General features: G+C 41.6%; 1 long non-coding RNA gene across 1 annotated transcript; it reads right to left on the minus strand.

The window, feature by feature from the left end:
- Positions 1-1,304: 1,304 nt before the first annotated feature.
- LOC128411875 (uncharacterized) lies at positions 1,305-7,943 on the minus strand. Its single transcript, XR_008329947.1, has 2 exons — positions 7,849-7,943; positions 1,305-1,536 (listed from the first exon to the last, which is right to left on the minus strand). It is a non-coding gene; the product is annotated as an uncharacterized LOC128411875 (long non-coding RNA).
- Between the last annotated feature and the right edge of the window lie 5,828 nt (positions 7,944-13,771).

Below are 13,771 nucleotides of genomic sequence, written 5' to 3' on the forward strand. Positions count from 1 at the left end.
GAGGAGCTCCAAAATAGATAAAGAAATCTCTCCAAACAAGGTGAAAGGGGATTGAAGCAGCAAATGTGATTCAGTGTAAGCAAGTGTAATGGTGGCGCACACTGAGGCAAAAAAATAAAAATAAAATCCTAGTTTCACATATATGATTGTGAGGTCTGAGCTGGATATGACTGCTGCTGGTGCACAACTCCATGAAAATGTTGACCCAGCATGTAGCAGCTGTGTAAAGGGCAAATACCCTATAGCACTTGATGATGCCGTGGCTTATGGGATTGTCCCATTATAATTGCTTCATGCCACAGCTATAGGCAGTTGTATAGTGGAGAAAGAACTGGGAACTGGGGTGGGGGAGGTAGCGCATCTCCAGGATTTTTTTCAGAGCAGGAGCAATTACGTAACCAACTTGCCTTCCTCTCGCAATTGAATGTGACCAGGAGGCTTTCAGCGATGACGATTTTGCTGCTATTTTCTTACCCACCCTTCACCAAAAAGTCCAGGGTGGGTTGCAAAATGTAACCCACCAACAGTACAATATTGTGTACTGTTTCAAGTTTTGCTATTGTTTGTGATGGATTAGCATGGAGGAAGTCAGAGAATGGGGATAATAATACAGCAGAGCCTAGATACGCCTTTCTTTTGATGGACTTCCAATTTAAATGGATTGCATTTCTAACAAAAAGCTACAGGTTGCATTTCGGGTGGTTGAAGATATTTTGCTTATTGTCTTTTACAAGTTGACTGAAGGCTAGCGGAAGTAAGCATCACTTTATGCATAAGATTGAAGTCATGCCATGTGGTTGAACAGAGATTTTCTCCCAGGTTCTCCCAGCCCAACTCCTACATGCTAGTTCCACCCTTTATTAGCTCAACATACTATTACTGTCAGCTGAGCCTAATAAACTGGGTATTATTCTATGTACTGCTGCTCTTTAGGCGGTATATATAATGGATCACCACTGCTCCCTTATCTGAGGTATTACTATGGGATATCATGGGGCTGTCATGATGAGCTTCTGCAAAAATTTCCACTGGCTATGGGATCTTTAATAAGCTATATTCTAGGCAGTTGGTCAGAAAAAAGACAATAACATGCTGGAAGATGCAGAACTGCCATATCCTACTGCCAATCTGGCCTGATTTCTTTTCTTTCCAGTTTCTGCCACCCCAGGGACTACCACTTGTTCCAGAGTTGGAAGAAAACAGCACAACACAAACATTTATTTGCAAATTTCAAACAAATGTTACCAACAGCTTTGGCTTTTTCTTTCTTTCTTTTTAAAGCAGCAACACTAGAACTCATGCCATCAGATTTTGGGAACTCGCACTCCCTGAATATATTCCAAAATATTCAGTGATCATCTATGTTTTTGCTTTAGACAGTTGTATTAAGAATCACAAAGGAACGCCATAAGCACTAGGAGCAGTGCTGTTCTCCAAGGCTCTTTTGATGTCTGTCTCCTTCGTCTGTTTTCCCCGCAACAATCACAGAAGTAGAGCCACCTTCCACATTGCGACTGTTTCCCAGACAAAGGTTATCTGCACAAAATTTTCAAATTTTGAAACATTTCATTATTACAGTAATGACTATTGCTACTCTTAACAGACATGCTGTCAGGTTGCAAAATGTATACATTGGTTCGTGCAAAGAGGGGGGGGGAAGAAAGCGCAAGAGAGAAACCTCTTTTTTTTTATTAAAACACACACACATACACACAACAAAGGTCAAAACTTTTAAAATGTCACTTCTTCTGCAGTTTTGCATAGAAAATACACTGAGTCAGTGGGAGGGCTCCTTGTCCATAGAAACAGGCTGTAAGAAAAGAATGTTATCCTGCTGTTGTAGTTTCCACTTTCACTGGCAGCTGCGGTCTGAGCAGAAAAGCACTGTGGGAGCCTATTGTTACCCCAGCTGGGTAATAGTTTTCTTATTTTACAGTCAGGAACCGAGGGGGGTTGGGGTGCCTCAGCAAAGTGCCTGAAAATATAACTCCTGCAAACAGATCGCTTTCCTTCTTCCCAATGAGAAACAGGCATCCATAAATCTTTCATTTTGGCCCTCCAATCAAGGAAATGAATTTCTCTAAACAAAAGGAGGACTCGAATTTATTATTATTATTTATCATTTGGGGGGGGGAATAAAATAAACAAACAGTGCATTAAAAAGGAGGCTGCGTGATTATCATGCTGAATTCACCTTGAGGAACGCCATTCCTTGCTACAAATGCTGAGTAATGCAAATTGGTGTTTAATTATTATTTTTAAAAAACCAATGTAAAAATTGACACAAAACAGCATATTTTTTGACATAAAGCTTTGTCTTTTTTTGCATTAAGAAAAAGTCTCCCGTGAATGGGATCCTATACATGGGTGTAAATGGACTGGGTCTACAATTCAAAAGATTAATTAGCTGCAGAACAACCGTTTATATTTGTCACTAGTTTATCCAGTTAATGAGGCTGATTTTAGTTGCTGTGGCAACCTAAGTTTTAAAGGTGAAAGGTCGCTGACCCAGTCATAGAGCCTTACAATCTCTTTTGGGGGCAGTTAATATCCCAGAATTTGTCAAACCAACTAATCATAATGCAAACCCTTCAGGATAGGTAAAGTGATTTCTATAGGTCCCAACCACACAGTTTGAATTTTGAAATCTGTCTGTGATTCTCTCATTTCAAAGTGAAGAATGCAGTACAAAATTTTAAAAAAATAGGTATGGGTTTCTGCAGTTCATAAAAAGTAAATTCCATGACAGGGACTATTATGGGAGAAGGCTAATTTGATAATTGGATCAGTGAAGTATGGAGAAATTTGTGCCATTTTGCTGTATTGGAGGTATTTTTGCTGCATTCATTTGGTTAAGTAGAGGGCTTTATTCTCCACAAGGTGATTTTTTAAAATCATTATTTATCCGCTTTTCAAGAAGAAGTTCTCAGAGTGTTTAAATTACATAATAAAACTATCTAAAACTTAATAAAATCTCTACTACACACTTCCTTAAACCTTTTAGGCCTGGTAAGGCAAATAGTATCAGCACCTTCTGGCTTTCAGAACCTTTGGCAAAGAACATTGATGCAAAATGGCCTCTCCTCATTGCTGCTGTTGTTGCCACACAAGACACACACTGGCCAAGGGGAGTAGTGCCTCCCCAAACAACCAGGTCTAGGTTTCACAAAATGTGAGTGTCCAAGGAAGGCAGTGTACCCTGGGCAGATGGTGTCAGTCATGCTTACCGGCTCTCAAGCCATGTGACTTCTAGTCTTGTGAAATTTGGTCCATTGTATGTACAGAGCATACAACACCATATCTCAAACTCACTCTAGTTTCTGAATATAAATATAGGGCTCTTCTCAAGACCCAGTTTGTCTCCTGCCCAGTGGTGTTGTGGGTTCACTTCATGATGGGGGAAAATGGTAATTTGAAGGACCCTTTAGATCATAGCCATCTTTCCTTGCTAAGTGGGATAGCCATGGGGTAGCTAAGTGGGACTTCAGTGAAATGAATGGAAGAATAAGTGAGTTTGGCAGGGTGAGCATGAAAAAAGTCAGCAATGCTAGGCAATTGGGAGCCCTTGGCTCCTCTCTGGTTTTATTATTTACTGAATTCCTTTATGAACGGTATAATAATAATAATAATAATAATAATAATAATAATAATAATAATTTATTTGTACCCCGCCCATCTGGCTGGGCTTCCCCAGCCACTCTGGGCGACTTCCAACAAAGATTAAAAATACATCAAAACTGTCAAACTTCCCTGAACAGGGCTGCCTTCAGATGTCTTCTAAATGTCAGGTAGTTGTTTATCTCTTTGACATCTGATGGGAGGGCGTTCAACAGGGCGGGCGCCATCTCTCTCTCATACACACACACACAAACTTAAAACAATTACAGTAGTACCTTGGGTTACATATGCTTCAGGTTGCATACACTTCAGATTACAGACTCTGCTAACCCAGAAATATTACCTCTGGTTAAGAACTTTGCTTCAGGATGAGAACACTGTGCTCTGGCAGTGCAGCGGCAGCAGGAGGCCCCATTAGCTTCAGGTTAAGAACAGTTTTAGGTTAAGAACAGACCTCCGGAACGAATTAAGTACTTAACCTGAGGTACCACTGTACATAAATTAAACAATATAACAAAAATAGTACATGTATACATAAAATCAGTTCAGATCCAATACTGTACGTATACCAATTGGGATAATGATCTTCATTTTGAAAGCATGTTGAAAGTGGAATATATTTAGAAGACCCCCCCGAAAAAACAAAGCAGATGGTGCTTGTAGGATAAGTGACATGAGCAAATTCCAAAGGATGGATGCCACCACACTAAATGCCTGTTCCAACATCATGCAGAATGAACCTCCAAATGGTATGGCACCTACAGATGCAGTGATTGGTTGGGCATGTAGAGGGTTGAGACAATCTTTTAGTTTCCTGTGCCTTCTACCTGAGGTTTTATTGAGAAGGATGTCAGCCCAAAAGGGATGTCTCAGGGGTCTTGCATTTTGCCTGGCCACTGCCACTCTCTGATGGGAGAAATGTGATCTGAATGTGTGGGGGCGAGGAGTGGCATCATGGGCAGGAGAGTCCAGCCCCCAGGTGGTTTAGCTTAGAGGGCTCTAGGGATGGACAAATCTGTTGATTTTGGTGTGTCTCAGTTTCTTCCCATTTTCACATTAGTGCGTCATATATTTCTTTAAGCCCTTGCAAAAATGTATCAGCATTTTAGTGCAAATTTCTCCTAATTTCTGCAAGCAATTTTACCTAATATAAGGCACTTTTGTGTGTTATTTTCACAAATATGTGCATTTTATGCACACATTATACTAGTACATGCATCTTTGTACACATTACTTGGCTGATGAACTGGACTACAAAATTCAGGGAATTACAAATTTCGAAGGTGGCTGAGCTTTGGTGGCATACTGTTTTGGAAAGTACAGGTGGATACACCTGGAAATGCTGATTGAATTGCACTTCTCCCCCATTCCTAAGAGGATCTTGCTACAGGGCGAATAAGTTGTCTCTCCCTTCTTTAAATTAAATATTTCCCTCTTTGTGTATGCTCACAAGTATCAATTCCCACCCCCGCTCCCCGTTCTAAAACCAAGTTTTAAAGCTGTCCTGCCGTAAATCTCTCTTTTGTAAAAACAAACCCTAAGTAGGGTTAAATTCTGATTAACAGGACCTAGAATAGTAAAGGATACAACCAACAAGGTGCTGCCCTGGGTTCCCTTTGGGTCAAAGGACAGGATAGAAGTGTAATAACAACAAATTACTTTGAAAAGTGCAAATTTCATGTCTGTGCATGTGTGTGATTAGTATCATAAGAAACACATGCAAATAAGTAAAAATAAACACACGCACACATATAATCTGCATAATTTCTATGGGGTCTCCTTGATTCCACATTGTTATACTTCAAGTTAAATCAATACCTTAGAATGCAGGTCAGAGCCTTGCTTGAAATGTATGAGTATTTTGCCAAGTGTAATTGCTTAGGACATGAAAATATCGATAGATAGAAGGAGATTTATTTTAAGAGATACTTTGAAGGATGTGGTATTCCTACCCACTAAATTTCAGTGTCTGAGGATAGATAGATAGATAGATGATAGATAGATAGATAGATAGACAGATAGATAGATAGATAGATAGATAGATAGATAGATAGATATAGATATAGATAAAAAGGTAAAGGTACCCCTGACCATTAGGTCCAGTCGTGGACAACTCTGGGGTTGCAGCGCTCATCTCGCTCTATAGGCCGAGGGAGCCAACGTTTGTCCGTAAACAGCTTCCGGGTCATGTGGCCAGCATGACTAAGCCACTTCTGGTGAACCAGAGCAGCGCACGGAAACGCCGTTTACCTTCCTGCCGGAGTGGTACCTATTTATCTACTTGCACTTTGACATGCTTTCGAACTGCTAGGTGGGCAGGAGCTGGGACCGAGCAACAGGAGCTCACCCTGTCACGGGGATTCAAACCACCGACCTTCTGATCAGCAAGCCCTAGGCTCTGTGGTTTACACCACAGCGCCACCCGTGTCCCAGATAGATAGATGATAAATAGATAGATATAAAAACTGGTTGTTATGAACATCTGAAACTGCCTTATACTGAGGGCAGATCCACACTGTACATTTAAATCTCACCCAGGGAACTGCAATGTCTCCCTCACAGACCTACAATTCCCAGAACTCTTAAAAAACTACAGTTCAAGTCAGACCAGTGCTTCCTTTAGATTTCATTATCTAGCACTGACAGAGGCTGCCCGAGGTTTTAGGCCAGGGTCTTTCCCAGCCCTACCTGGGACTTGAACTTTGACCCTTCTGGATGCAAAGTGAATGCTTTGCCACTGGACTATGGCCCGTCCAGTTGTTGCCAAATGCACATAAGAGGTATGTGTATGTCAGACCCTCCAAGTCTCCCTATTTTCTAGGGACAGTCCTGGATTTACAGAAGCCATTCTGGTTTCTGATTCGATCCCAGAATGTCCTGCTTTCCAATAGGTCGTCCCTATTTTCATCAGATAAATGTTGGAGGGTAGGGTGATCAAGCCAAGTGGGTAAGTAACTTTACAATCTTTTAGAAGACATCTGAAGGCAGCCCTGTATAGGGAAGGTGTTTTTTTTTAATGTTTAATGTTTTGTTTTGTTTTTAAATATGGAGAAATGTTGGAGGATTTGGTATGTGTGCCAAAGAGGCAAGCAGGAGGGGCTACTCGAACTTTTCTCAGCCAGTGCTTTCCCACTGAATGTCTTCTCCCTAGCCATTCTTTATAGCCACCTGACTTATGGAAGTCACCCTCCCTGGGCTAAATAGACTTGGGGAGAAGTGGCTTCGGAGAGGAGCAAAGTGAAGAGTACAACACCCCTCCCTGCCTCCTCCTTCTGCTCTTCCCATCTCTCTTCCCATCCCTGTTCTATAGGAATTTGGTATTACCTGCATTCAAGCAGGTGCATCATGGCAACTGGTTACATCTGTGCTTAGCAGGATGGCTGGGCTATAAAAACAGGCAAAGTGACAGGCGTATTAAATAATATTTCTTTATATTGTTTATGTGAAACTTTTTTGTCCAAGAGTCAACTTGGCTACTTCCTTCCATAATAAAAGTCACAGGACCAGTATCCTATTGGATGCCGGAGTTACAATGTCCATTTATAAGCCATTTTATAAAATGCAAGGATTACACAGCATCGTGTGAAACTGGGTCACTCTCCCTTCAGGAACTCATGTGGCTGGTGAATCACCTTGGGGACACAGCTCAACAAGAGCCTCTACCAAGCCTGATAAATTCCAGCTGAGCATATGCTGGAGAGCTTGGCAGATAATAATTGAAATATAAAGGAAAATGTTTTCTCTCTCTGCCACACATGGCCAAATGGCCTGTATACCACCTGTAGCTCCTGACAATGCCAGCTTATGAAGGAGTTGCCATTTACATCAAGGTGCTCTAGTTATGAGATGTTCTTCTAGTTTTTAAAAAAACTATATAGTTTTCTATGGCATTTCTGCTGTTCTGTTATGGTTCTTATTATTTCATGGTGCTATCATAGAGTCGGAAGGGACACTGAGGGTCATCTAGTCCAACCCCCTGATTTGTTTTTTCTTTTATTATATTAGATTTATTATAAGAACAGTAACAAGAAAACAGTGCAAAAATGAAGCCGACAACAGTAGAAGATGTAGTTCTTAATTCCTTGAGCTTAGCACTTTCGTTTTGAAGGTGGGATGAGAGCTTTTTCTCAAGCTGAACTGCTCTCTTTAGTTGCTCTCTTAAATATACCCCAAGAGGAAGCGAAGGAAGGCTGTGTGTGCAAACAATCGATAGGATAAAATTATGTTTACCAGTTTTAGTTTGGTCCATCATATATTCCTCATGGATTTTTATAATTCCAGTCTAAGGCTGTTTTGCTCTCAAAGGCACCAGCTTGTGAGGATGATTGTGTGTGGGGGGGGGATGGATGTTCTGCTTGTGATGTCATGCTTGACATCAGGACATTGGGAGGAGATGGGGTGGGGCTGCACAGCTTAAATGGCTGGCGGCTAGCCTCTTCTGCCAACTCCTGGCCCTGCCCCCAGCAGGAGGCCCCTTCGACCCTCCTTCCCCTCCACAGCAGGAAGAGAAAAAGAAGGAACCAGCCACTGCTTGGCTCTGTGTTTTGCCTCTGTGCTTTTTGGACATGGGGGGGGGAGGCTCCACCCTAAAAATATTCAGGGGGTCCAAAAGGGCTCGGCCATCAGGAGCTGCCACCCCTGTATGCTCCCACAGTGCTTATGGGTGGAGTTCAGTGTTGCTCTATGACAAACGTTCTGTCTCTGCAAGCAGTTGAGTTTGCCAGACAGAACAGTTCCCCCTCTCTTCCGTCCATGCACTATTCTGGGGGGTTCCCCTGATCCCTCACAGCCAATTTTGAGGGGCATAGGGATTGCAGGTGGAGAAACTGAGGGGAGAGCCCCATTGCACAAGCAAAAGTCCTTGCATGTTTCAGCTGACAGGGCTCATTAGGTGATTATTATGTTGGATTACTGTAGGAAGATCAGAATAGTCTCACATTTCTAGAGATTGACCCCTTTCTTTCTTTCTTTCTTTCTTTCTTTCTTTCTTTTCTTCCTGGTTAGTAGTATTTTGTGATGATCGCAACATAGTCATCCATAATTTCGCAGAAGCATGCTTAAGACGCCTGTTATTCCTATTGGGAAACATTTTCTACTTCAACTCATCTAGAGAAGGAGCCCCCACAGCAGCTCTGGAATTTATGTGCTAAGCTCAAGGGATCAGTGTTGCATCTTTTACTGTTGTCTGATTTATTTTTGTTCTTTAAATAAATGTCACAGGAACCTGGGAGAAGTGCCAGCTTATAAAAGAAAGCATCGTAATTGATAGATGGCATAAAAAAAAAAATCCACGTTGGAAAGCAATTTACACTGCAAAGTTTGAATGAGAAAATGCATTAGTTTTAATTACTTGTGCCATAGTATCTTCTAAGGGCACATGGGGAATGGTCTCAAAATGCTGATAGTGAAAGAGAGTGTGCCTCAGGACCCAGTTCTCCATAGTGGTTCTCTAAAGGACTGGAAAATGAACATATCTCAACAGACGAAAAGCTTTATAATGGAGATATGGTTTATGCACTCCTTTATTGCTGCCGGATGCCAACAACAACAGGTGGCATCCAAACCCATTACCTGTTCTTTTCTGTATTACATAAAAGTTTTGAGTATCTAGGCAAGGCTTTGAATTTTGATGACCTGGTGAGATTTAGTCATTAAAAGAAGAATTCCAAGCTTATCGAAAGGAATGTCACATGGCGGTTAAACTACTAGCTGCCACAGTTGTAACACAGTTGTAACAGGAGAGCCAGTGTGGTGTAGTGGTTAAGAGCGGTAGACTCGTAATCTGGGGAACCGGGTTCGATTCCCCGCTCCTCCACATGCAGCTGCTGGGTGACCTTGGGCCAGTCACACTTCTCTGAAGCCTCTCAGCCCCACTCACCTCACAGAGTGTTTGTTGTGGGGGAGGAAGGGAAAGGAGATTGTTAGCCGCTTTGAGACTCCTTAAAGGGAGTGAAAGGCGGGATATCAAATCCAAACTCTTCTTCTTCTTCTAACTATCGTCCCTGTTTTCTCTAACAGCAAATGGCAAATTGAGATTCCTGTTTTACTATGGGTTATGGCCAGTCACTCTGCTTTTGGGCGCAAATTCTGAGGTGAACAATTCAATACTCTCTCATGGGTAGTCAGGATCTATAACTGTTAGCCAGATGGGCGGGGTATAAATAATAAATTATTATTATTATTATTATTATTATTATTATTATTATTATTATTATTAAATTATTAATAAGAGCTTCATAATATGGAGACCATGCACACAGATGCCATTAGGTCACTGGCTGAGGAAGACCTAGGCCTTTCGAAGCATCCACTCAGGCAGCATATTGTCGGTGGTTACACTATATGCCTTTCCACAATGGGCATAAAAATAGCAATGTAGCAAACCGTATCTGAAACACACATGGGGGTTCATTGCTTCTTTCATTATGAGTTAGAGATTTTCTTTTAAATACACTGGGGCCTAAGAAAGTGGCTCTGTGAGCTAGATCTGTCCTATAGCCCTTCATTTGTCTATCTCTAATAAGAGAGGTTGTTATAAGTGGTGTTGTTACTGTTGTTGTTGTTGATGATGGCCCATGTAGGGTCAATGGGTGCAACACCCATCCTGGAATATTGATTCCCCCCCCCATAAAAACAAGATTTATTTATTTTTTAAACACAGTTTAATGTATATTACAAGACAGTTTCAATTAAAGAGTATTTTTACAGTAGAAGAAAAGTTTTGGTTAAAAAATGAATCTTCAGCAACTATGAATGTGAACAATGTGTTAAAACTAAGTAACATAAGAAGGGAAATGGGTTAAGAGTAACTTACTGGTGGCACCCCACCCCACAGGATATCACAGAGCAGTGACCCCAAAATGGTTATTTTCTACTGTTACCCTGGCACTCTGCAATGCCCTTCTCTCTGGCATGCATGAAACATCATCCATCAGCTGCTTCAGATGTTTTGTAAAGACATATAACTTTGTCTTGGCTTTGCCTGACCCATAAGATTGTATCCTGTTATTACTGAATTTCTATTTCGATCTGTTTTCATAATACTGTTTTAATGGGGGGTTTTTTGTTTCACCTCTGTTTTTATGATGGCATTTTATTGTTTCCATTTTATATTTTTGCATACTGCTTTGAAATTTTTCAGTATTAAGAAGTACTCTTAAAACAAATGGTTAAAATAAATTCTGGCCAGGAAGTAGCAGCTCGACCTTTGGCAAAGGTAAAGGACAAGCCATCTCTGTGATTTTCTGCTATTCTAGGCTGGATTAGGGCAGGGTTTTTCCCCTGGCTGCCACCTGTGGGAGAACCACTAACACGTCTCAATTCTTAAAATTATTGTTCTCATTCAGCTTACACATTTCCAGTGCTAGAAATTCCTAGACACTAATGACACAATCCTATGCACAATTACTTGGAAGTAAGTCCAACTATGTTCAGTGAAACTCTCTCCCCCTATGGATGTTCATAAGACCACAACCATAGACACTTCAGCTTAGCAACAGGATTCTGGAAGCTTCCGTTGGTTATGAAAAGATCACTGATTTTCCATTCATTTTCTTTGAAATGCCACCTGGAGATATGGCAACACCACCTAGGGAGGAAGATGGTTACAGCCATGACAAAGCTGATTGTCCTATAGTACCCTAAAATAGCGGTGCCCTATTCTGTAAAGATATATATGTGTGTGTGTGTGTATGAATAACCCATTCTTCTGTTAAAATATGCAGGCATTTCTACGGCCAAGACAACCTACAAGTGTACCATTTGTGATTTTTTTTAAATATGCACTCTTCGTCTCAGCAAATGAGATGGAGTCTTCTTAGGGGGAGGGCAATTTCGTAAAGCCATTAATTTTTCTTGCCATTTTAATTTTTAAAAAAATAAAAAATGGTGACAGGATCCTTGAGAAGAAGACAACAAGCAAAGCTAGCTAACCAGCGCGTTCTCTTTTGTGAAGTTCACAATGACTGAGAAGTAAATTGCTTCTTAATAAGTTTTGTATTCTCCAAGGGTATGGTTAAAGGGTTAATTTAACGCTTGACCCATTAAAACCACTGAGTGCAGTGAGAACCTTACACGGCTGATCAGATGATTATTTCTGGGAGATAAGTGGCTGAAAACTGAGCTTCACTAGTTCAGGTAATCAAGGGAAATCGGCATAAAAGAGAAGATGCGGCTGAGTAAAGACAGAACAGCTACCTGAGATTCTATTACTTGTCGTCTTTCAAGCATAATAATGAGATTATAGTAACCCTAAACTGACTGAAAACAGAAATCTGGCTGTCTGTCAAGTTCATTGTGTTGAGTTTTACAACACTCCAGATCTGGTTCCTCTCTGAACCTGCCATAATTATACCAGGAAGACAAATTCAAAGAAACTTTTTTCAATCTTGGGTTATTGTCAGGGTTTGGCTTATGACCAACATAACCATTGTTAATGACATGGAGAATCTCGTTAATGCTTCTCTCTCCCCCCCCCCCCCGTGAGCCTATGCTAAGCAATATCACGATATACACCACTGCAAATATTTTTACATTGCATCTGTCACAGGGTCCCAAATTACTTTGCTATTGATCCATGCTGCGGTCTTGTGGTTATTCAAGTGAGAAAGCTTGGCTGTTTTTGTGTGTGTGTGTAAGTCCCATCATTTTTCCACCTCTTTAATAGAAACATCCAATCATGTCAGGGAGCTACAACTGAGATCCTAAACATACCTACCTGAAAATATATTCAGTTGTAAAACAGAAAGGAAAGGCACAGTCCTACTTCCAAGTTTGTTTTTGTTTTAAGAATCAGGGGAAAGTTAACAATGTTTATGCTATTACCCCCCCCCAAAAACCCCATTAATCAAATATTAGCACCATACTTGTATGGTTATCAAAGGCTCATATATCTCCCAAGTAACACATCATTTTTATTATCACTTTCATCCCCAGCAGGAGAGCCAGTGGTTTTGAATAGGCAGAACCGGGACCAGAGTATACATTATGGTTGTCACAAGTGTGTGGCTGAAAATTGTCTCCTTGACGCATGTGCTCATTGTTATGCCATAATCCTCATATGTGTTTATAATTTGGTACTTGGCCACCAGATGGGCTCTTTTCCTGCCTTGAGAGCTTCTGGGGTTGGTGGATGGGGGTGGAGAGTCTCTAAACTACCACTGGCATGTGAACTGAATGCACTGCCTTGTTGCTGTTGTGTAGCAACTGGCGAAGGTGATGGCACGGTGGTCAGTTTTGAAGTGCAAGACGGAGCTCCTAATGAGAGCAGCCATAGTCATGCCACCAATGAGAGTCTTGAAATACAGGCAGCTGTGCTGATCCGTCATTATACAAGAAGGGGCTGTAGCTCAGTAGTAGAGCATATGCTTTGTATGCAGAAGTTCCAGATCATCATAAGAAAACATAATAAGAAATCAAAACGAAAAGAATAACCCTACCACTAGCTGACACAGGACAGCTTCCTATGTTCCTGTGCATACACACCAAGACCAGCTGGGCCACCTCAAAATCTTTCACTGCTTCAGGCAATATACAAGATGCTCTTCCCAATTACACATACAGAAGTTGACCAGACTGGTTGCTCAGTCTTTCTTCAACACAGGCAATGGGACAGTGTCCTCCATGGTGGAATTCTGCTGAGAACAGAAACTCTTCTCTTCAACTGAGCAGGAGTAGCTAGACACTGATGGTGGGGGATGGGGAATGAGGTCCAGACATTAAAAGCATGTTTGAGGGGGCAGTCAGCATTTCCTCCCTCCTTGCACGGAAGAGCTCTGCACGTGTACATCAGCGTATGTGAAGGGGCCCTTCTCACATATACCAAACACATGGGAATGGGGCATACCAGTGTATGGTCTGCATGGGCAGAGGTAGCTTGCATGGCTTGCAGCCCCTTCACATATGCTTTTAGTGCACAAGGTGTCAATCTGAACCCTCCGTAGCAACATGGCATGTAGAAACAGGTATAGTTAATCCAGAGTGGAGTCCCTAAGGTGGTTGGATGGCGTATTGTACGCCTCCTTCCAGCAATCCTGCAGCCCAGCTGGTGCCAAATGTATTGAATTCCTTTCCTTTGGATCACATCAGTGAGACTGAGAGGTGGGTCTTGTCATCTAGGCAGTCAGGGACCTCCATACACACTGCCCAGGCTTGT

The sequence above is a fragment of the Podarcis raffonei genome, chromosome 4 (genome assembly GCF_027172205.1).
Source record: "Podarcis raffonei isolate rPodRaf1 chromosome 4, rPodRaf1.pri, whole genome shotgun sequence".
Classification (NCBI taxonomy): Eukaryota; Metazoa; Chordata; class Lepidosauria; order Squamata; family Lacertidae; genus Podarcis; species Podarcis raffonei.